Source organism: Pogona vitticeps, chromosome 1, assembly GCF_051106095.1.
Source record: "Pogona vitticeps strain Pit_001003342236 chromosome 1, PviZW2.1, whole genome shotgun sequence".
NCBI lineage: Eukaryota > Metazoa > Chordata > Lepidosauria > Squamata > Agamidae > Pogona > Pogona vitticeps.
In genome coordinates this window covers 109,978,739-110,003,610 of record NC_135783.1, presented here as the reverse complement: position 1 = coordinate 110,003,610, position 24,872 = coordinate 109,978,739, and the positions used below count along the sequence as shown (strand labels likewise).

At 40.5% G+C, this 24,872-nt stretch overlaps 1 long non-coding RNA gene across 1 annotated transcript in view; it reads left to right on the top strand.

Annotated features, from left to right (window-relative positions):
• The first annotated feature begins 11,107 nt into the window (after window positions 1-11,107).
• LOC140707485 (uncharacterized) overlaps window positions 11,108-24,872 on the top strand; it is a 31,384-nt gene continuing 17,619 nt past the window's right edge. Inside the window, exon 1 of the long non-coding RNA XR_013538619.1 lies at window positions 11,108-24,330. This is a non-coding gene — a long non-coding RNA (uncharacterized LOC140707485). The remainder of the gene's footprint in view (window positions 24,331-24,872) is intronic.

Genomic DNA, 24,872 nt, shown 5'->3' with positions numbered 1-24,872 from the left:
GTTGTCTTCTATTACCTGGATTGCCATTTCTTCATTTATCCCAAAGTCATTCAGAAGCTTCTCCAGCCATAAGAGTTTTCTGTATGCTTCATCTGTAGCAATGAATTCAGACTCCGTGGAAGACAATTCTACAACATCTTAGAGTCATAGGGAGGCCAGTGTGGCTTCACAAAAAGCTCAGGGAGGCCCTAAAAACCAAAAAAAGACATGTACAGGAACTGAAAAGGTCAGACCATCAAGAATGAGTACAGACAAGTAGAAAGGAAATGAAAGAATGGCATTAGGAGGGCAAAAGCTGAGAATGAGCTGAGGTTAGCTAGGAACACTAAAAGCAATAAAAAGCATTCCTCAGGTATGTGAGTAGCAAAAGACAAACAAAAGACATAGAGGCACAGCTCTGCAATGGAAATGGAAAAATGATAAAAGAAGACAAAGAAAAGACAGAGGTGCTCAATTCCTATTTTAGTTCAGTCTTTTCCCATAAGACAGACTATGAAATTCCAAACAAATTGGAAGTGTAAGTGGGGGAGGGGAAGGGGGACAGGATTGCAGCTGGAGATTGATGAACAAATAGTCAAGGAATACCTTGCCACCTTGAACGAGTTCAGATATCCAGGGCCGGATGAACTGCATCTGAAAGTACTAAAGGAAGTGGCTATTCAGAACCGCTACTCATTATTTTCTTGAAATCATGGGAAATGGGTGAGGTGCCAGAGGATTGGAGGAGGGCCAATGTTGTCTCTATCTTCAAAAAGGGCAAAAAAAGAGAGAAGAACCTGGAAACTATAGGACAGTCAGCCTGATATCAATCTCAAAGTGGTCATTGTGCAAGTACCTAGAAAACAATGCAGTAATAGCTCGAAGCCAACACAGATTTGTCAAGAACAAATCCTGCCAAACTAATTTGATATCATTTTTTGATCAGATCACCTCCCTGATAGACAGGGAATGCTGTAGACATAGTATATCTTGACTTCAGCAAAGCTTTTGACAAAGTGCCCCATGATATCCTGATTAGCAGGCTAACTAGGTCTGGGCTGGATAGATCAAGTGTCAGGTGGATACACAATTGACTACAGAATCGTACTCAGAGGGTGATGATTAATGGGTCCTTCTCTAACTGGGAGAGGGTAACTAGTGGGGTACCCCAAGGCTCAATCCTGGTCCCGGTGCTCTTCGATATTTTTATTAATGACTTGGATGAGGGAATGCAGGGAATGCTTGTCAAATTTGCAGATCATACCAAATTGGGTGTAATAGCTAATACCCTAGAAGACAGAAACAAAATTCAAAATTACCTTGATAGGATGAAGCACTGGGCTGAAAGCAAGAGAATGAAATTCAACCGGGATAAGTACAAAGTACTGCACCTTGTAAAAAGAAACCAATTGCACAGTTACACGATGGGGGATACCTGGCTCAGCAAAACAATGAGCGAGAAGAATCTTGGAATTGTCGTAGATCACAAGCTAAATGTGAGTCAACAGTGTGATATGGCTACCAAAAAAGGCAAATGATATTTTATGCTGCGTTAATAGAAGTATAGTTTCCAAATCCCATGAGGTGCTAGTCCCCCTCTATTTAGCACTGGCTAGGCCTCACCTTGAGTATTGTGTCCAGTTCTGGACACCACACTTCAAGAAGGATGCTAACAAATTGGAACAGTTTCAGAGGAGGGCAACAAGGATGTTCAGGGGGCTGGAAACCAAGCCTCATGAGGAAAGGCTGAAAGAATTGGGCATGTTTAGCCTTGAGAAAAGAAGGCTGAGGGGTGATATGATAGCACATTTCAAATATTTGAAAGGCTGTCATACAGAGGCAGGCCAAGATCTGTTCTCGATCATCCCAAAGTGCAGGACACGCAACAACGGGCTCAAGTTACAGGAAGCCAGATTTTGCCAGAATATCAGGAAAAACTTCCTAACTGTTAGAGCAGTGGGACTGTGGAACCAGTTACCTTGGGAGTTGGTGAGTGCTCCAACACTGGAGGCATTCAAGAAAAACTTAGGTAATCACCTGGGTGATACGCTTTGATTGTATTCCTGCATTGAGCAGGGGGTTGGACTTGTAGGCCCCCTTCCAACTTCACTTTTCTATGATTCTGATTGTCAGAGTTTCAAGAAAAGTACCTTTCATGAAGCTGAGGTCTGGCTATATATATGCAGCTGGATGAGCTTTCCTATGCTTCAGAGGGATTTTTATGTAATGGCTCAATACTAAAAGGAAGTGACTCTGAACTCACTGGTTTCTCTTTAACATTCCTGAATAAGCTATTCTTCTTAAACTAAATTGTTTGATTTCTGATAATTTTTCTCTAAGTTTACAATATTTAGAAAATGCCTTTAAAGATCGTTTGAGATCAGTTCTGGACTAGGACAAAAGGGATGCATCATCTGTGAAAAGAAGAGTTGCTATAGTACTTCACTGGGCCAATTTTGGTTGATGACAAGATTCATCAATGAAGAGAGCAAGATTGTTTAGAAAGAAATTAAAAGGAGAAAATGCACACCCTTGTTGTACTCTTTTGCATAAGTCAAATGGGCTTGTCATTTCCCCCTTTAAACCACAACACACTTGGCCTGGGCAACCAATATACAGCCTTTGAATCAGCCCTAACAAGTGTTTATAGATCGTACAGTTCTATAATTTCTGCCATAGTTTATCATGATTAATTGAATCAGGTCCATAAAGTCCACAAAAAGGCACCCACCTGGAATACAGTAGCTGTATATTTTCTGCTAAATGTTTCAATGCGAGGCAACGATCAACTATAGGGGAATTCTTTCTAAAGCCAATTTGTTCTTGATCTATGATATTTTTGGCTTCTAGGCATTCTTTCACTTGGTCTAGTAGGTCATGGGTTTATAGTTTACCTAAAGAAGAGAGGAGGCTAATTCACATTTCAAAAACTTCATGATCGTGGCACATTTCCATATATCCAGGATACTGTAGATCCTATGTCATTGACCAAGTTAAATTCTGGGGCTAAGACTCATACCACCACTGAGGATTAGCTCTAAATAATTCAAAGTATATTGATGCAAACTAACAAAGAATAGTACAGATCACAAGTCCACTAGTGGTTTCCTGTTCATGTATGTTGATAGTCTTATTTCATGGGTTTGTCACAAGCAAGATGTTGCAGAATTGTCTTCCACAGTCTGAATTCGTTGCTACAGCTGAAGCATGCAGAGAACTGTTATTGCAAATACCAGGTCTTGAAAAGCACAGTTGTCTGCATTATGTCTTTAAGGCTCTCGGACTCAAGAGGGATTTTTTTTGTTTTTTTGTTTTAGTTTTAATTTAGGGGTTAGGGTTAGGGATGGGGACAGGGGACATGGAATTAAACAGGGGTTGTAAATCAACATGAACGTTTTACAATATTCATTCTTATCTGTTACATTTCAAAGATACATAAGTTTCCAGTGTAACTAATTTATCATACTCAAGAGTTTTTTTTTTTTTTAAAAAAAACAACAACTGCGCAGGAACATACAAAACTGTTATGCCTTCAGAAGTGGTGAGCGGATTTTTCCAAAGGTTCCTGTTTTCCCCTCCATAATTTGATGTTATTTGTCATCTTTGCAAGCTGTGCTGCTAATTGGATCATCACAGTTCTCCAGCTTTAAACTGAAGTCCTTTGTGATTGTATGGGACACTTCTGCTCTCCTGCTTGCTCTGCAGCATGGAGGTGTGTTAAGTGTCTACTAGATGTTGTGTGCAATGTAGGCACTGATGACACAATTCCATGAACAATCCTTTGCTTACATGGTTGTGGAGGAAAATCCCAGGAAGAAGGAAAGCTTGCAGAAACAAATGCCTAGCCATTTTGTAAAATATTAATGCACGGTCTGATCTTAGCCACACTTCTTTAAAAGTAAGACTTATTGTGTTCAGTGCAGAGCTGGAGAAGTTACTTTTTGTGGCCTTACTGCTTGGCAGAATTCTGGGAGCTCAGATAAGAAGAGTAACATTTCTAAGCTGTGAGTCTCAGTGGAACTCGATCCTGACAAAAATGTGCTTAGAAGTGCAGATGCACAAAACAATCCTCTGCCTACACCAAAGGAAATCTAGTCAAATTCAATGACATTTACTCCCAGGTGAGTGCACCCAGAAGTTATAACAATAATTGTAGAACTACAGAGCTGGAAGGGACCCTCTGGATTGTTGAGCCCAGTCCCTGTCAAGGAGGCAAAGTGGGAATCTGAATTCCCAATTTCTGGTTCCTCAGTAAGATGCCTAAACCACTGAGCTATCCAGCAACTTACAGTTCCCAACATTTACAGTCTTTGTTTATTCTATTAGTTGTTCTTGTTTTTTAAAAATGGTATTACCTTCTTCAATACTGGAGCACAAACAAAAGAAATGTATCACACACACACAAACAGAGCATATATGTATATATAAAAGGAGCACAAGAACCATTAAACTTATTATCCATGCTTTCTGAAAAACGCAAACCAGTGCCTCAACAACCACATCATCTTAGACTATCTTTACACCAATCTGTATTTTCTAGCTTTTGACTGTAATTGCTGTTAATATGCAGGAAATCCCCGACTTGATACTTCCAGCATTGCTTTTCTGCCGAGTCAGAGAGATCATTCGGGGGTCCCGCTTTGCCTTTTCCACCATGTTATCTGAGCATATGAGAACCTTTCCCCATTCACACGAAGCCCGGGCAGAGAGACCAAGCTGAGCCACTAATTTTCACACCTCATCAGCCGCAAGAGATCGCCTTGTTGCCCAACATGGGTTTGCTGAACAATCAGCAGGGGGTGCTCCTGCAGCAAGATTGCCTGCCTCCACTCCTGACACTCCCTGTGTGATAATCTCACCCGGCACATAAGAGAGGAGGGAAGTATTGGTTTATATACGTTATTAACTACAGTGCTCCGGGAGGCTAGCAGGCTCACATCTGTGGATATTTTATGTAAAAGACAAGTAACGGGAGAAGGTGAGATCTTCAAAGTGTCTTGTAACTCGAGAAGGCCTGTATTATACAAGCACAGGAGGCAGCAAGGGATAATGATAAGTTGTGTTTGGGCTATGAGGTTGAGCCTCGGCTCTTAGAGGAGCTATTTGGCTCATGGTGCCAGAGAAGCCCTTTTTGTGAGCATTCCATTTCCAGGTCTAAGTATACAGGCGAACTCCAGAGGGAATCCCACCACTTCCCCCACTTTGGGATGCGAAAGCCAAGCCACTGGATATGCTGTGCCGACAGTGTCTGACCCCACAAAGCCCAGAATCGCACATTCACAGCTCCCAGGATCTCCCAGCCAGCACGCAATGTATATTTAACACAAGACAGGTATGTTCTAGTCAAAGGGAAGGACTCACTAATACCAAGCAGATACTTTAAATTTTTACCTCCATCAAAACTGAAGGACCTAAAAGTGCTCAACTTTGGCTGGATCATGTCCTGTTTAAATAATTAGCCCGCTGGGATTCCAACAAAACTCTCTTCTTTGTTTAGTTTGTGAGTCTTTAGTGGAAGCCGTATTATTTTTTGCTTTTTCAAAAAATCAAAATAGAAAAGCACAAGCACAAGCACAGTTTCAACAAAAAAAAAGGAAAGTACGAAGCTCAACAAAACTTGGCTCCCAGCTATCAAACATACTACGTGGAAAAGGTCAACGAATTCTACCCACCCACATGGACAGGGGATCACTACACACAAAAGACCAGCTAATGACACCCATCAACCACAGGAAGAGATAATCTCTTCCCCTTAGCACAACAATACACCCACAACAATACACACTAATCACCCATCTACAGGAAAAGACAAAAGCCTATCTCACAGCCATAAATACTGCACTCCCAAGCCAACTACACCAGAGTACAGGTTGCTGTCCTCTGAAGATGCCGGCCACAGAGACTGGCGAAACGTCAGGAAGAACAACCTTCAGAACACGGCCAAAGAGCCCGAAAAACCCAGAACAACCACCAGAAAAGGTTATGTTGGCCAAAATATTGGTTGCGTACAATGAACTATGGGAGTGATGGGTATTTGGAAAACCCAGACTTCTTTCCATCATTAAAAGTAACATAATATTGCGAATTCAAGCTGAAAACAGAACAACCTCTGTTTGCATCAGGTTTCTTGAGTCTACAGTATTTACCTGTGATCATATTAGCTTGTCCTATCTAGAGACAACAGCCAATCAAAACGAAAAATGTACTGTGTCATTGGATCCCAGCTATTTATTTCCCTTTAAGTTTGAAATAGAGCTGAAACTATAAAATGAATACAGGATTAAATGTATATGTTCCTGCACTTCCAAATAAGTTCTGAAATGACCCATGTTATAGACTTCCATCACTGGGGGACTGCCCCCTTTGGGGGAGAAAATAGTTCATCCTTTGAATTTTGGTAAAAGTAAGGAACGAGGAACTAGTAACCAACTTCAGTTTCCTAAATGAGAAATACTTTGCCACCTTATAGTTCCTTTGAATATTTGATTACCCAAATAGCTCTCCCTGCATGAAGTTGATTCTAGTGTCTTGAATGCTGGGTTAGATTGAGGCATCTGTGTTGTGGATTCAGAGCACCTAAAGACTTTGTTATGGGTAAGATGTATGCTTGAATAATTTCACATTATCTGTCCTCAACTGCTTCTTTGCCTTGCAGGCAAATGTAGTTCAACATGGATGTTGATACGGAAAAATATATGGCAAGACCTTTCTGACATTTTGGTCCACACTGCCAACAGCCCCATGAAGTATATCACCCATGGTCAGGGATTGTAGTCATTCTAGCTGAAAACATCTGAAGCCCCAAAGCTTCCACCTCTCAATTTATGAGGACATGATTGATGGTGTTGTTCCCTTTGCTATCATGATAATCATGGTTGCATTTAGATTTTCACAATGGTTGGATCTCAGCCTCATGTGAGGTCTGATGTCATGGGAAGAAGAGACAGCAGAGCTGCCCTTCTTGCTACTGCTCTTCATGCCCCCGAAAAGGTACTCCAAAGATTTTTGGGATACTCCAGGAAAAAAAACACTGGACTGATATTGAACACCCCAGGATGAAGGGATAATACACTACAAACCATCAGCTTTCTCCTTTCTCAGATGGGAAGCCTTTGCTAGATCCCTCTGCCAATGGAACAATTCTTTTCATTTGCAAATGGGCATATATGGATCCCACCTCAAATCTGAAAGTGACCCACTAATTACTGACATTTCCAATTAGTCTAAGGTAACTTTCTGTCTTGGTTGTGTACAAAATAGGGTATCAACGTTGGGAAGTATTTTTCAAAAATCTCTCCTTAAAAAAAGTTTCTTTGAAAAATTATGCTTATTGGATGTAAAGTTAGAAGCATATGTATGTGAAGCATTGTCAGAATTTGAAATACTCCTTATAAATGCTTATAAACTTGAAATATTCCTTATAAATGCTTTTGTCATCATCATCACCATTACTATTGCAAACATGTTCACTTGTAAAAAAGCTTCCCTCGGATTGATGGATCTGATTTCCAAGTAAATATATTTTTAAGACTGCGGTTGTATGAAATAAGAAATGCAAAGACTTATGTTCAGGACTGGTGTAATGGGGTGGTTATGAGGTTCAAATCATGACACCTCCAGATTGAATTTCCCCCATGAACTCCCTAGGTGGCCTTCAGCAAGGCATTCTCTCTCAACAAAACCCTGACTATGTTATAAGGAGACTACTGCTGACCTTTATTGGACTGTTACAACATTTAGAACATGATTATGGGTCACAGATCCTAAAGTATGAGTGGAATGAAAATAGATGTTAGCTCTGTTTTATAGGTTTGCAGAGGAGTTCAGACAATTCTGTAATAATTAGGTCCTGTCATGATTCTATGCTTCTGCAAGAGATTATACTAGTAGAATTTGTGTGGGTTTACTTTCAGTTTTAGAAATATGGGAGGCTGATTTATACAGGTCACATTCTCTGTGCATCAAGTCCAGTGGTGTTTGTTTAGGCACCCAGAAGCTTTTCCAGGTTCCAGATGCAGAGACAGCATTTTTCACTACCTGCTGTTTGTCCTTTTATTTAGAAAGATACCAGCCTTGAACCTTCTGCATGCTAAGTCTGCGCTCTGCCACTCAGCGTCCATCCCTCCCCCCCTTATGTAATGCAACTTTCTACCAGGACAGGTAAAAGAGGGCTTCCGTCACCGGAAGATGAATTCTACATGCAGCAGAGCATCTCCAGATACAGCACTTTGTTCATGAAGCACTTTCAGCTATCTATAATGTATATATACAAAAAAAATATATCAAAGAACAGCTTAACAGCAAGGAAATGATGGTGCCACATGCGAGACATGATACTTGTTAATTCATGTATGGAAGATACAAAGAAGGAATTAGAATACAGTGAAAGGTCATTTGGTTGAACTCACTGGGAGTATTCCAGACAGACGTGTAGAAATAGGGAGAGGGTGTTGGGCTGAACCGGTAAGTTAGCTTTGGAAAAGCATTTCCATTAAATCTAAGGAAATTGTCACAAATGTAATATCTAGTAGGTTTAAATTACATGCAGTTTCTTGCAAGACCAGTTTGACTGCCAAAATAGCAAGTTAGCACTAAAGTCCGCTTAACTACCAGATACAAACATGTGAAAAACATTTATATTAAATAATCCTTCTGTATTTGAGAGTGATAGGGTGGTAATCAGACAGCTATGAAGTAACATGTCTGTTATCAAATGGCTATCTTCCCATAAAACAATCCTCAATTATTCAAGGCTTGACCCTCATCTTGCTGTTGTTCAAGAGGAAAACAATTGTTCTAGCTGTTTTACTGGATTAATACTATTTGCCATCAAATAATTCAAAAGTGTAATATTGTTCAGGTATGTGATTTTGGAATGCCTGTTAAAAATCTTTAGAATTAAAATGTACATATACATACACATAGACAGACAGACAGACAGACAGACAGACAGACAGACAGACATAACATTAAAGTTCTTCAGAAAATGGAGCAAACACTGTCCCGTGATGTTGTTTTGCACCTAAATGGAGGGAACTTGAGGAAGCAGAAATCTAGAACAGGCATAGAGCGCTAAAACTCTAGAACAGAGAACATTAGGTCAAAGATTTGTAGAACAAATGTTATTTTTTCAGTTTTTGAGAGAACGCAGGAAACTGTAGGGCCTGGGGAATAGCTGGAGTGGGATGGGCAAGAATAGGCACCTCTCCAAAGCTGAAAAAGATTCAAGGCCGTGTGCAATGCTGGCATGATTCTGTGGTGCTCTCCCTAAATTGCAGTGCTTACCTCCTTGTTCAGAGCTGAGTATGTGAATGTCATGTCTCCTCTCCAGGGTAAATACTTACTTCATTGAAGTCCCTGAGTGTCACTTCTGGCTTCGTTCCTACTCCAGAAATGCAGCTGCCCTGATTCTCCATGCAGCGATAATGCTATCAGTCATTTTACAGCTCCTCAATTACTGACGGAAGGTTTCGTTATGGTCTCTCCAAGAAATCTAGGAAATGTACTTCTTAAAAGTATTTGTTTCTTCTAATTGTTACAGAGGTTGAGAAGTAACCAGTGTCATTACCTGGAGCTTGAGAAAGCTACTTTTTTTGAGCCAAAACTCCCACAATCTGCCAGCCAACTTGGTCATTCTGGGAGCTATAGGTAAAAACAAAGCAAAAAAAGCAAAACAAGCAAGCAAACAAAAACCCCAAAGAATCAATGTTCCCAAGGTCTGTTCATCACAATGTGTGTGTGTGTGTATGTGTGTGTGTGTGTGTGTGTGATTCGTTGCATTGCTCATCCCTTTTCATTACTTCTTTGGGGAAAACAATAAGCTTGATAAGGGAATGGCATAAAAGTTGAAACATTCTTTTCAAAGTGCCCCTAAAATGCCCACAATGCCCTTTAGAAGTAACTATGGAAGATAAAGAGAAAACCTTAAAGACTGTACAAGTGAAGGAATTTTGTTCTTGTTTCTGAAATGCAACTTAGTCATATCGTCATGACCAGACCGAAATAATTCATCCCAAAGAACTAAGAACACATTATTTTCTCAGTAATTTCAAGCTCTCGTCTCTAGACCAGGCTTGTCCAACCTGCGGCCCGAGGGCTGCATGCAGCCCAGGTCAGCTCGTAATGCAGCCCAGTGCAATTTTTTATTTTTAAAGAAATTCCAAAGTTTCAAGTTACACTGCCGGCGCTTGCGGCTGGAATGTGGCCGGGGCATGTCACAACAGTAGAGGGGGAGAGAGGGAAGGAAGGAAGGAGTGGGAAGGGAGGGGACGGGGGGTGCGTGACTGCATTGCGCCGTCCCCATCAATAGGTGGACCCCCTCCAGGCCCCATAAAGCCGCCGGAGTCGAAGCTTGCAGCCTCTGTTGTCTGAGATCGCAGCTGCCGGTAAATGCGCTTGGAGCGGGGCTGCGGAGGACGGCTAGGGCTGCCCCTCCATGCGGCCCAAACCAAATTTTCATCTTCTGATGTGGCCCAGGGAAGATGAAAGGTTGGACACCCCTGCTGTAGACAGTGAAACGGCATCTGTCCTGCCAGGAAAAGCTCTGTTGGGCAATATGACAATTATATTTTTCATAACTGTTTGTAGTTTACACTTCTGGAATTTAGAAAGCTGCACACCATTTTTTGCCTTCCAAAACCTATCCCTCTTGTTTGCTGTGTATGCTACACAGTGCCTCCGCCTACAGCTCACTTGTTAGGATGTAGAGAACTTCCAATACTGCTTTTTTTAAAATGTAGAAACAATTATTTTCCCCTAGAGTGTTTCAGGAACAGCACTTCTGCTCTTCTTTAGGCTTAATGAGGCCTATGGGCATACAGCTGATTCAGTGAAACCCAACATTCAGAGTTTGAATACGCTCTGATGACAGCAGACTTTGCTTCATAGTGTAGTAGTGAAAAAGAAATGCAAACGAAAAAAGAGAACTGCTAATGGTTAAAACAGATGGACAGGAGGAGGGAAACAATGTTAGAACGTGTGAGGGGTGAAAGGGCGGGATGAACTAGCTCAGAGATTTCCTGTGGTCTGGGCTGTTTTCTACTACATGTCATAACAGGGAATTGTTTTTAATTAAGCAATTAATGTTTCTGCTGTGCTAAATTAGAGTGTGACGTTTCAGACGGTTTGGGCTAACAGAAAAGCTAGCAAGGTAGCAATGCCGAATGATTATCAATATTAGTTGGACTTTTAAAATTCATTTCTGTGTGTGCGGGTGATGGTGGGAGAGGATGCTTTGGTTACTGGGCTTCATGCTATGACTGGAAGAGAGCAGATAGCCCTGTTTTGCTTTGTCTTTTCATAACAATAGCTTATGGCATGTTGAAGGGGTACAAAAAAGAAAGGCAGCTGAAGGAAGGGCGGAAGCACCCAGCCGGAATGCATTAATAATAGATGCCTGCATCCGAAATTCATGAATCTGTGCCATAGAAAATATTTAAATTGGGGTCAGTGTAGTATTAAGTATTTAAGGGTAACCTGTGGTTTGCAAATCTATAATTTACTTTGGAAATCTAGATTTTTTAAACAAAGCCGGGAATTTAGACGAGTATGCATGTATTTATCCTTCAGACGGCACACCCCTGAACATTGAAAATGCTGTCGCAGTGTTAAGTTGGAGTCCTCAAATTCATTGCAAGAACCTCTTTCTTATCTCAATGTTCATTAAATGTTACTATGTTGTTGCACAGCAGGGTCAATCAACATCCTAAAAGGCAATTCCAAAAATGCGGGCAGCCGCCTCCCCCTCCAAATTATAACTTTGAAACCTGACTTTGGATCAGTACCAAATTTGGCACAGATGTAGCAGACGATCTGCTCTTGCTCTGGGCCAGATATGGGGACATTTTGAAAAATGGTTTTCAAGTTATGTTTTTTGAAAAGTAAAACTGTTTCCCCTCCCCGACAGACCAAGTGATCTTAAACATCCCCAGATTTAAAACAGATCAGATAACCTGAAAATAGTACCAATCCTGTTTATCTTGAAAGAGAATGGTTGCACCCACCATTTCTTTTTATTATTTTGAAAGAATCCAAATTCCAGGCACTGAAATACTGATAATAAAAAAAGAACTTTCAAAAGGGTAAACAAAAAACAAAAACAAAAACCAACCACTTTGTTATAGGACCAAGCATACACGAAACAGGTATACCCGAATGGTAGTGAGCAAAAGAGGGTTTCCTGTAGACCATCTTGACTGCTGATGTTGGTGCTGTCAACATTCCTGCTGCCCTTTGCTATGTAAAGCTTGGCGTTCTTTTTCCTGCTAGCAACCTGGGCATGATATTGTGTAGCAATATTGAGCCATTTCCTGGCACTCTGTTTAATGGAACCCAGGCCTTCTGAGTCCTAGTCTATCACTCTATCCACTACACCAGTGGTCCCCAACCTTGGGCCTCCAGATGTTCTTAGACTACAACTCCCAGAAGCCTTCACCACCACCTCTGCTGGCCAGGATTTCTGGGAGTTGAAGTCCAAGAACATCTGGAGGCCCAAGGTTGGGGACCACTGCACTACACCACAGTGTGTACAAAGATAAAATATTTTGTTGTTTAGTCATTTAGTCGTTAAGTTGTGTCCAACTCTTCGTGACCCCGTGGACCAGAGCATGCCAGGCCCTCCTGTCTTCCACTGCCTCCTGGAGTTGGGTCAAATTCATGTTGGTTGCTTCAATGACCCTGTCCAACCATCTCGTCCTCTGTTGTCCCCTTCTCCTCCTGTCCTCACACTTTCCCAACATCAGAGTCTTTTCCAGGGAGTCTTCTCCTCTCATGAGATGGCCAAAGTATTGGAGCCTCAGCTTCAGGATCTGTCCTTCCAGTGAGCACTCAGGTTTGATTTCCTTCAGGATGGATAGGTTTGTTCTCCTTGCAGTCCAGGGGACTCTCAAGAGTCTCCTCCAGCACCACAATTCAAAAGCATTAATTCTTTGGCGGTCAGCTCTCACTTCCATACATTGCTACTGGAAAAACCATAGCTTTGACTATGTGGACCTTTGTCGGCAAGGTGACATCTTCGCTTTTTAAGATGTTGTCTAGGTTTCTCACTTTGAACCAATCAGTTGTTCCATATCCAGTTCTAACTGTTGCTTCCTGTCCCACATATAGGTCTATCAGGAGATAGATAAGGTGGTCAGGCACTCTCATTCCTTTAAGGACTTGCCATAGTTTGCTGTGGTCCACACAGTCAAAGGCTATTCTTTGGCGCTGCCCTTCTTTGAGATTGGGATGTAGACTGATCTTTTCCAATCCTCTGGCCACTGCTGAGTTTTCCATACTTGCTGGCATATTGAGTGCAGCACCTTAACAACATCATCTTTTAAGATTTTAAATAGTTCCACTGGAATGCCATCACCTCCACTGGCCTTGTTAGCCAGGCTTTCTAAGGCCCACTTGATGTCACTCGCCAGGATATCTGGCTCAAGGTCAGCAACCACACTATCTGGGTTGTTCGGGACATCCAGGTCTTTCTGGTATAATTCCTCTGTGTATTCTTGCTACCTCTTCTTGATGTCTTCTGTGAGGTCCCTACCATTTTTGTCCTTTATCATGTCCATCTTTGCCCCAAATGTTCCTTTAATATCTCCAATTTTCTTAAACAGATCTCTGGTTTTTCCCTTCCTATTGTTTTCCTTTATTTCTTTGCACTCTTCATTTAAGAAGGCCCTCTTGTCTCTCCTTGCTATTCTTCGGAAGTGTGCACTCAATTTTCTGTAGCTTTCCCTGTCCGTCTTGCATTTTGGTTTCCTTCTCTTCTCTGCTATTTGTAAGGTCTCGTTGGACAGCCACTTTGCTGAAAATCTAGAGAAAATCTAGGGAACTAATTTTATTTGAATAGGGTCTGTGACAGGGTAAGGTGATAGGCAAATCAAAAAATATATATGGAAATGTTACTTTTTGGACCCCAGCTCTTAGAATTCCTCAGCTGACATGGCCAATAGCCATGTGGGCTGGGGGAATTTTGTCAGTTTTGTTCCCTTAAAGTAACTTTTCCAAGTTCTGAAGGAAAGTCATGTCTGTACTACACTTTTAGTTTGTTCCCTACTACTCTGGAAGTATTATTTTTCTACAATGGCTGTGTATCTGCTTTGCCAACAGTTCTTATTATTTTACAAGGCTCCAAGGGAACAATACACTCTGTACTCTGGTTGACATAATTATTCAGCCGTAATTATAGTCTGTGCAACCACAACAATGAAAATGTGACAATGTAACAAAGCAAGTTATTAATTAAGCAAAGAAAAGAGTTTAGAAAAAAGGAATGTAACAATTATAAAGACTTCCTGAAAATACTGTATACGCATGCAAACACTTTAGTTTCTAAAGAGATACGTAACTGAGCTCAGAGCTGTAGCCAATGTGCCAGAATGATAGGACTATCCTTAGTCTATTTCACACTTTGAAATATCTTTAATTTTGAAAAAAAAAAAAAAGAGCCACTCCTGTGTATAGGCTAAGACACTTCTCAGTTATGGCAATCTTGAGAAGGTTTTGTGAGTTCTGTGACATGTTCAAGGGATAGTTTACCATTAGCATCCACTCCCACTGCGTTTCTGTGCCAAATGGGGATTTGAATCGGGGCGTTCTAATTTGACAGATTATCCACTATGATGCACAGGTTCTCTCTCATGTGACCCATTAACCCATTGAAATCCACACTAAATATTTTGCTAGGCACTCCCTTTTTTTCCAATTGGTAATCACTTTTATGGATAATCCCCAAATGGCCAGTCTGCTGTTCAAGACCACCTCTTCCTCAACTAAGTTAAAATAATTCTGTTCTATTGCCAGTGGCTCTGCTCACTGGAGAATTCTGGGAACTGTAATTTCTGTGAAACAGAAAACTGAAGAGAATTTTGCTGAATGTGCCTATTTGACTGCAGAATATAGATACCTGCATTTTTTCACTCTGAATTCAGCTACTTTTTACCACTGCACAGGGTTGATGTTTAGCATTAAAAAGATTTTCAGCTTAAGACTTAGTGGTGACCAAGTAAGAAATGAAGCAACATTGATAGCAACGACATCAGCACTGGTGTTTTAAATTATATACAGAAGATAGTCTGAAAGCGCATGACACATTTATATTGCAGATGCTGAACAGATCTGGCCCTGTAAGCTTTGAAGTAAAATGCTCTGGAGTGAAATACATAGACATAGTTTATTTGCTCTTTGACACAGTCTATCTACCTCTATGCAACAGCAGGTGTAGTACAGCTCTATACATATAATGCATAAAAATGTTCAGGGATGCCTATTGTAGTTATCAGAGGAGATGTAATTCTTGCTGTCATAGCTAGAAGTTACTAGCAGGACTTTCAAAGCGGTTGTCTTACTTGGAAAACCTTTCTAGACAAGCTTGTCACTATGTACCTCTCTTCATTTTTCTTATGTTACTGCCAAAGGGCCTTGAAGTGATATATAAATGCGATTTAAAATATATAATAACTGGACTCCTGCTGCCATACTTTGTGCTGTGTATGACTGATGATTTCATCAGCAGTTATGAAATTTCAGAAATTACATCTTCAAGACTTCTTTCCAAGAGGTCCTGAGGCTCTCACACAATATCTTGCATCATTGAGAAGCTGTGGAAGCTGGAGGAGAGGAGGGGAAAGTCTTTAATGACACAATATGGCCACTGCCAGTAATGTTGTCCTTGTGGTGCTCATTTTTGGTAATTAAAGACTTTCCCCTCCTGTTCTGTGGCATCCATCGTTTCCTGATGATGAAAGGGGTTACACTGGAGCCTCAGGAGAGAAGTCAGACATGTTTAATTTCTATAAAATTGCTGCTGCTCCTGATGTCATCGGCCTTATACAGTGAAAGTTACACTGAGAGAATTTCAGCCAATAAAAACAATACCCTAAGACTATAGACAGTAATAACTTCAACAATCAAACTGAAAACAGAAAGTCAAAACCAGAAGTAATGAGGGGGGCAGGGATAGAAATATGGATCATTCTAAAAAACACAACAAATGATTATTATTTTCACTGTCAACCAGAAAGAGGGAAAGGTGGGAACTGTATGTGTCTTTCAGGGTGCAGACTAACAAGACGGATTCCTTTGGATTGGATGACAGTTGGTTCCATTCTGGTTGAACTGATTTTGTGGCTTCATGACCTTGTGTGTCCATCTTTTAAAATTAAAAATGCATTCTATTTTAATGTAGAAGCTAATTTCATGAAAAAGGTTTGGTTTAAATCAGCAGGTATTAGTGTATCGAATTTCAAATGGAAAGGCCATTGTTTAAAGGCCCCCACATTCGAAGCCTTCATACAGTTTTTAGAATTTATCTTTGCTATTTATTAGTTCTGTTTATTTCCTGCCTTCTCTCCAGTACTCCCAAGTGGGGTAAGCAGTATTCCTCCCCATTTCAACTCCAACCCTGTAGGTTAAGGCTGAGAGAGACTGACTGGCCTCAGGTCACTCATTGCGTTTCCTAATTGAGGGGAGATTTGAACGCAGGTCTCCTGAGCCATAATCCAGCACTCTAACGACTACATCACACTTTCGGTCAAACTGCCTCGCCTGGACCAGGCAGGCTGCCTTGAGTTCTTTTAAAAAAGGTAACTATGAAATAAATAAGAACCACCCTTATGTCCACCTGTTCCATTTCTGCAATGATATACGTGCTGTAACGCAGGACTAGGAAGCTTATGCTGCATCAGATGTTGTTGATCTCTGAATCCCATTAGCTAGCCTGACCAGTGGTGAGTTATGACTGGACACATAATTCATCAGCATCTGGAGGGCTGAAAGTCCTCTACCCATGTTGAGTGGGGGTGAGAGATTATTCCACTGGAGAGACTACCAATGAGTGAGAGCTGGCTTCATGGGACTAACAGAGGAGATGGAGAACAGGTAAGTGATCAAGTTCTACCTACCTTCTGCAGATCTCTTTCTTTGCATGGAATAAAATGCCCACCACTGTTGTTCCCAAATGTTGCCTGGGAAACTGAAATCCTCATTCTATCCCCCGCATTGGGCAACATTCCCCATCATTGTGTGATGTGGCGTAAGCAAATAAAATCAAACAAAAACTAATTTTTTAAAAAGAAAAAAGGCCATCTGCTGGCAATTATGACATTGCTTTGTGGATGAGACAGTGTACACCATGTAAATGCCTGTACTTCAAACAACATTTCTTAGCACCACCTCCACTGGCTCTGTTCCCTCCCTATGATGTCAATGGACCCCTACCGTTTATGCAGTTTATAGTGTGCGATTGAACTCTGCAACGAAGCTGAGATTTTGAGAGACTTCTAGTAAAACAACAATAACAATGCCCAAATATTATTTATGGGATCCCCTCCGAGAGAGGGCAGGCAAAGTACAGCCCTAGAAGCGTGTGGTGCCCTCCCAGAGCTGCTTTTGTGCCCCTGGTGCCATTAGACTCGCCTGTCCCTGCCTAGGGGAAAAAAATGGGAGGGGGCAATATTTGGATTCTTATTGAAGCCTCCGTGAGCTGCAACGACCCTTTAAACAGGTTGCAAGTGCCTGCTCTGTTTATCACCCCCAAGTGCCCAATCTTCAAAAACTGGAAGTGAAGTTTTAGTTGTGCCTGGCTTCATTTTCTTTGCTTCCCACCCACCCCAAATTGAATTACATGCAGTGAGAATATTGGACCCTGTCAGTTCTGCCAGAGTGACCCTCAGGTGCTCTAGGGGTGGGAGTGTATTTGTTTCATAAGGTTGCCATGGTCTTCTATAATGGATGATGTACAAGTCCCATCATTCCACCTATCAATGGAAGAGAAGTGTAGGACATTAGAGGGCCCATTGCAGCTGCCGTGTATGACTGCATAGTTAAATTACGTGATTTAATTATTGAATGCAGCGTGCGAAGACTCTTTACTGGTCCACAACGGTCATTCCACCCGCTAATCTCCACAACAGACATTTTCATTCTTCATAGTGAGTTTGCCAGGCCAAACAATTAACTCTATGCATTATATTTCTATAAAAGAACATCATTATTAGTTATTTTTGTTGTTACCCTTTGCTGGTTCCCATTGAACATATGTTTTTGAAACCATAGAAGAGTTTGTTTGGACATGCAAGTCTGTCTTTATTTTTAAAAATTGGCGAGCTCTATCCTGAACGTGTACTTTCTACCAAGTACACAGAGAGCAATGAAAGCATGCGCAATCCACAAGAATTATGTAGTGGGTTAGGTCATATTTCAGAACCATCTGTCATCAGGCCATCATTGCCAAGAGTACTGGAGCCATAATGACAGTCACTGGCAGGAGGGAACCCTTGAAAGGAACACTTCTATTAGAAGAGGGGATGTGCCACACTATTTTATGGCAGGCGCCATATGTGCCGCCCTGTTAAGGGAGATAATTTAAAGCATTTTTAAATTGATTGTTTGTGGGAGAAGGATTACAAGCAAATATAGCTTATCTCTAATCTACTTGTTCAAAAATAGAGCAACTATCTATCATCGTTTGTTATCAGACAACTTGCCATGAATGTCATGTGTGCTACCTAGCAGTGATTATTAGGAACTCACATGATATCACATTGCTTTCACTGGGGAAAGCAGTCATTAGAAGAAGAATTCTGTAGTTCTTTCCCATTTGACATATTTTTTACTTGAAGCCACCCATGTTTGCATCAGACTTTACTCTTGGTTGGTAGCAACTTATTTGTAAAACATAGGCTTCTTGGCATCACATATACTTCTCCTTATTTGCAGAATTCCTTTGTTTTCTTTATTTTCTGCCTACACAGCTAGAAGTACTAAAGTATCTGCATTGTTTTTGTATTGCTAATTTTGTATTCGGGCTGAGAACAGGTTCTAGACTCTTGTTTTGATCTGAGCTCTGATAACACTTTTTTTGTTGTTCTGAAAGGTATGGTTGATCATTTCAGTGGCACCAGTATAGTTTAAATTTTGTGGGATTGGAAGATCTATTCTGGGTTTTTAATAAGAATTTTAAGGGAGGTGTCCAAGGTAGTCAAGTATGTTTTGGATATGGTTGTTATCCATATCTTGGATAGCGCCTCTAAAGTTCAAACAAAAACTCACATCAGATTCCTGCCCCTTTGAAATTGGAATCACCCTCCTCCAATAAATGGCACCTTTGGAGTGTGTGGACACTGCTGTTAGATTTTTCTCTGCAGCAGCACTCAGTAGAAACAGCATTCAGAATAATCTGCATTGCCTTGGGTGCCTCAGGCACACAAAATTGAAACAGATAAGCCAGTGTTTCCCAACCTTGAGGCCCCAGATGTTGTTGGACTACAACTTCCAGAAATCCTGGTCAGCACAGCTAGTGGTAAAGTTCTTTTGGTCATGGAAGAAGGCTGGGCTGATTGGTGATCAGCTGTGTGTCATGCATCACCAGAAAATACAATTAACTTCTATAACTTAATTGTGCCAATGTCAGTACAAATCATGGGATAAGCTGCAAGCTAGGTGCACTTTATAGTTTTCTTGTGGAGTAATTCCCCCCACCCAAAAAAAGAGATGTGTCCACATGATTGGACTTCACATTTGAGACCAGTACAAACTCACATTCCATAGAAGTTGTTGAGGATGATCTAATTAAAGATATTAATATATCACCCACCCTAGCCCACAGTTCTTTTGGATCAGTGCTCTTTCTAATTATTTATCTTTTATTTTCTGTTTATGGAATTATAGTATTACACTGGCAGTTAAAAAAAGAAGAGAAAAGAAAGAAGATTAAAATCAACCCAGTATGAAATTTGTTCACTGCAATGCATGCTATAAGTAATCCTAGACACCAGCACAAATAACGACAACAAAACATTATGGTCCAGTAACAAAAAATTAGAGATTTGGTGCAAGTTACATACGGAATGTGGAATAATGTCCTTGATTATAGTGTATGCCACGAAAGCTGCCTTCCTGAGCATGGGTTAGTTTCATTCTAATGACGGAAATTTTCCTTTGCTTTATATCAATTTTCAAAAATATTTTGTTAATACAAGTCATACATTTGACTCGTGTAACAGATATCTGAAGACATTTTGTTCCTTTGCATATTTTATCACTAATCATGTCAAGCTGGGTAAGTGGAGCAAAAAGCCTGTGACCAGCTGAGCCATTATTGCAGCCTCTATTCTGTGCAGTTAGTCCATGAGATGAGAATTACCTTTCTGTGGTCCTGGTTTAACCCAATCATCAGTCCCAAGGAGAGCAGACCCAATGAATGAAATGAATTTGTTAACTCAACACTTAAAATAGGTTTGGCCTAACAATTCAATTTAACTTTTTTTTTTTTTTACAAAAGTAAGTTGATTCAATTGCCAAAGACTTGTGGTATAGTTATGGAAACAATGTAATTTATGAACTTGAATTGTCATACACTAGGAAATTTCCATTTGTGCATAAATCTGCATGCAGAATTAAGTAACTCAGTATGCAGTAGATAATGTCTATGGAGATTTATTCACTTTCTTAACTGTTTCCAAAAGTTATACCATTTGCATAACTGTGCGGTGGAATTTTAGCCAATGAGATGTCCTTGAATGATGAATTAATAAAGCACATTCATTCAGTAGGTCTTTTCTAGCTGGGAACTAAGGAATTATAATTTTGAGATCCATATGTTAGTACAGGAGGTTGTGGTCAGGTCACATAACATCAGAATTTACAAAGCTGAATTCCTTAAGTACTGCTAACCCCTGAGTAATGTTGGATTGGCCATAATAAGATTGATATGATAGGTTATATTGTTCTTACTATTAAAAGTTTTATTCTTCAAGAGTGATACTGAATGTGCAAAAGTAGCTCAAGAAACTATTGGTAAAGCAGACCTGGAAAATCTAGTTCAGTTGGATCTGGTGTTTTAATATGGAACTTTGAAGATGGACCTATACCAGTGATTCCCAATCTTGGGCAACCCAGATATTCTTGAACTGCAATTCCCAGAAGTCTTCACCACCACATGTGCTAGCCACGTTTTCTGGGAGTTGCAGACCAAGAACCCCTTGGTTACCCAAGGCTGGGAACCATTGACCTATATGATCAGTATTCACCAAAGTGATGTTAAACATCAGCTTTGTTTCCCCATAGTATGCTGTATTGACTGCTTCTTTAATATGAACTGAGAAAAGTAAGAGAAGAGAAACAAAACATTTCTGGAAATCATCCAGAAAGTAAAGTAGGCTGAATCCAGACCTGCTGTGCTACCACTTGACATGGTGTTGAGTCATTCATGAGGGCCAGTTTAAGAAGGCCTGTCACCTTCAATCAATAGCTGATGCAATTACTCAGCTAAAGAGCTCACTGGTATAATGGGTATCCGTGCTTAAAGGAAGGTATACACCCCTCCTTTGAGAAGCATCATTAGGTGAGCATTCCCATTGTGCCTCCATTCCTCTTCCTTAAAACAGACCCGCAGTGACACCCAAGAGACCATTTGGGAATGCTGCATACATGAGGCACCGTACGTCGCTTATCTGCTTCCTGGAGAAAGAAAGGAGAAAACCAACCGAACTTCTACAACCAAACAAATGGGAAACACTGATAAGACAGATGGTTCTCCGGTGCATGATGGTGTGATCTGAGGCAATCAGCACCACAGCAAACATAGGCATATCTTTCCATTACACATGTGGTTCCATACGTTACACATTATAATCCCATATGTTGAAAATACAAAGGTTTTCTTACTTTCCCTGCCTGAAAAGGAGACCAACATTAACTCCAGAAGCAGAATTTTTTTAAAAAAAATGATGGAACCCAGTGAACCCCGACTACGTAGGCAAAAAGCACAAATAGAGGAGGGAGAAGGGAAAGGGCTAGGCCGGGCTTGATTTTTTTTCTTTTTAAAGCACATATTACTATGCAAGGGTTCAACGGCAGCAGCAAAAAGAGCAACAGCTGAGGGAGGTCCAGGACGTCAAGCGCTCTCTCTCTCTCTCTCTCTCTCTCTCTCTCTCTCTCTGTGTGTGTGTGTGTGTAGCAATAAGCTATTGTGGAAGCAGCAAAAAGGATGAGAGGGAGAGATGTTCGGAGAAGAGCCATGCACTTGGTATGGGGAACTAACCTTACAGAGCAGGCTTTGTTTTAGATCAATAGAAAAGAAAACCATTCTCAAGTCCAGAATTTGGCAGTCTGCATGGAGGTGGGAGGGAAAAAAAACAGCAATTCCTCTCCTGATCAAGAGGCACAGTTATCCAATTAGAATGGACTTTCCTTTAATTCCCGGTCAAGCGTCCTGCTGTGGACCTCTCCTAGTGATTTGGCAGGCATGGAAAGAAGAGTGTAGGGGATCCTGCTTTGTGTTTGGGCTGCCAGATCTGGACAGGTGTGATTAGGAAAAAGAAATGGTAAAGAATTTATTGGGAATCCCATCTCCTGTTGAAAGTGCTCGTGATGCAAAACAAAGTGCACTTTTGCTCTAAAATCACAAATGTGCAAGACTTCTAGCATACTTCAAACAAATAGCATTCTCAGATAATGCTGACACTGAATGGATAAAAATGCATATATCTGGGGGTGGGGCGGCGGAATTGCCATGAAGAAACTTTAGCCAGTGTGAAAATTGTGTTTAAACATGCATATACTGCATATTAAAGTGCATCCAGAAATGTATTAAAGGTTTTAATGAAAAAATGTAATTTATTTGTGAAATGTGTGTGTGTGTGTGTGAATCTTATATATAACCTGGTACAAACCATGCTTTTGCTGTTTTTGCTTTCAATGGCTTTAACCTATTTTAACACCTCCCAACTCTTGCCTGCCCTACCTCTGTGATACCACAAAGGCCTACTGTGACAAAGACCCTCACCCATGAGTCCCTGATCTCAGGCTTTTTTGCCTCTGAAAACTCAGGGGATGGGATGATGGTAACCCAGCAATGCTAGTTTTCAATCTTATTTATTTATTTATTTATTTATTTATTTATTTATTTATTTATTTATTTATTTATTTAATTAATTAATTAATTAATTAATTAATTAATTAATTAATTAATTAATTAATTAATTAATTAATTAATTAATTAATTAATTAATTAATTAATTAATTAATTAATTAATTAATTAATTAATATGCCGCCCACTCTACCCAGAGGTCTCTGGGCGGCTTACAATAGGTTCCTGTGGATGAAGTGCTTCTGGAGAGTGCCTTAAACGACCTTGATTACAGCAGCTTTGAGATCTTCTGAGGCAGATGCAACTCTCATTTGGCAGCATTAAGATTTCTCTAGCTTTCTTTATGGAGCTGTGGGATCTTAAGATCTTTCTGTCTCTCTCTCCCCCCCCCCCACTTTTTAATTATCTTGTTATTTTGCTCCTTATTTATTTTTTATGGTGTGTTTTGAAAAACTGTCATGTTTATGGTGTGTTTTGAAAAACCACATTAGGAAAAAGAAAAACAGTGAAGAAATGTTCTTAAATAAATGCATAAATGCACAAACAAGCAGAAAAAAACCAAACAAATCTCAAGATACAGGCAGAACAGGTGATGAGGCAACAAATACACCCTAGGTCATTTGTCTTTTCACAATTTACAGCCTCAGTGACTAATCAAAAAGCGTACAGGAGCTTCAAGGAAGCCTATGTCAGAAGGACAATCTCCTGGAGACAGGTTAGTAACACCTTATGAGTAATAATGTTACCTAATAATGTTACCTCTGATATGTTACTTTCTGAGGTCATGAAATTCTTTTCCCAAGGATTTCAGGGCCAAAAACTGAGGCCCTATGTAGTAGTTCTCAACCTTTTTCGAGTTATGAGCCCCTTTCATAATAGTCAAGTAACCTGTATCCCCCTGCCTCATTTGCATAAAAAGTCATTGTTAATAAGGTAAAATCATCTCCTCTCAGAAAGTAGAGGCTTTTTCCTCCCCCTTCCTGGGCCTGTTTCTCATATATACATATATATGCTTTAATATCCCACTCTGAAAGATCAAGGAAGAAATTATTAAACAAGGGCTACAGGACATGAAAGGTGACCCACAATCCCCCCCAAAAAACACTTTGCAACCCCTTTGGGGATTATAACCCCCCAAAAATGGGAAACACTGCACTAAGCCAATGAGTCCTAGTGTCAGCTGGAAGTGAGTAGAGAAGGTTACCTAGGCTTTAAAACTCCCTTGTGTACATGAATGAATGAATGAACGAATAATACTTTTGCTTTAAATGGTGATGGCCCTGAGATTTCTCTAGAGAACCAAGGAAACATAGCAGTTCTGCAAAATTTCATTAAATGCTCTGAGACCTTGCAACTCCTAGCAGGAGAGCTAATCAGGACAAGAGCCGGGCTTATGCAAGGCCCAGGATGCCTTTTTCGGCCACCCCTTTCCCAGCAACCTGTGTAAATGATCTTCCCTCTGTTTTCAAGACATTCTCCACTCATTTCAATGGAAGTAAGTGACATGTAGAAATGTGTTTACACTTTATCTCCATTCCTTTTCCACAGTGTGCTAGCAGCCAAGTGCACAGTTATTCTGTACATGTATTTAAAACGTTGTTCTTTTCTTTGGCTGTAGTCCTCTGCGGCCTTTTGAAGACTGGGTTGTTTTCAAAAGGTCTCACAGACTGAGGGTCACAGTCCTTAAGGCAGAGTTCACATTGCGCTGTATTTGCAATAGTGTTAAATGAAACTGTAAGGCCTTTGGTGTTCAAGGTTTGCTGACTCCAAGTTAACTGTTTTCCTTTAATGCGAACAGAAGAAAATACATTAAAAATAGAATGTCAAAGCATTTAATCTTGGCTCCCCTGTTGAATCATCTAGTGAAAATAAAAGGGAATATTGAACCAGGCTTTGTTTTAGAATACCAGAGGTGGTTAAGCATTTACAGCTCTATATATTTCAGTTGAATTCTTCTAAAACCTCACGCCTCCTGAGCACTCCCCCCCTCAGATGATTTTCATTTTCAAAACATTCACATCCAATAAACTACACAAA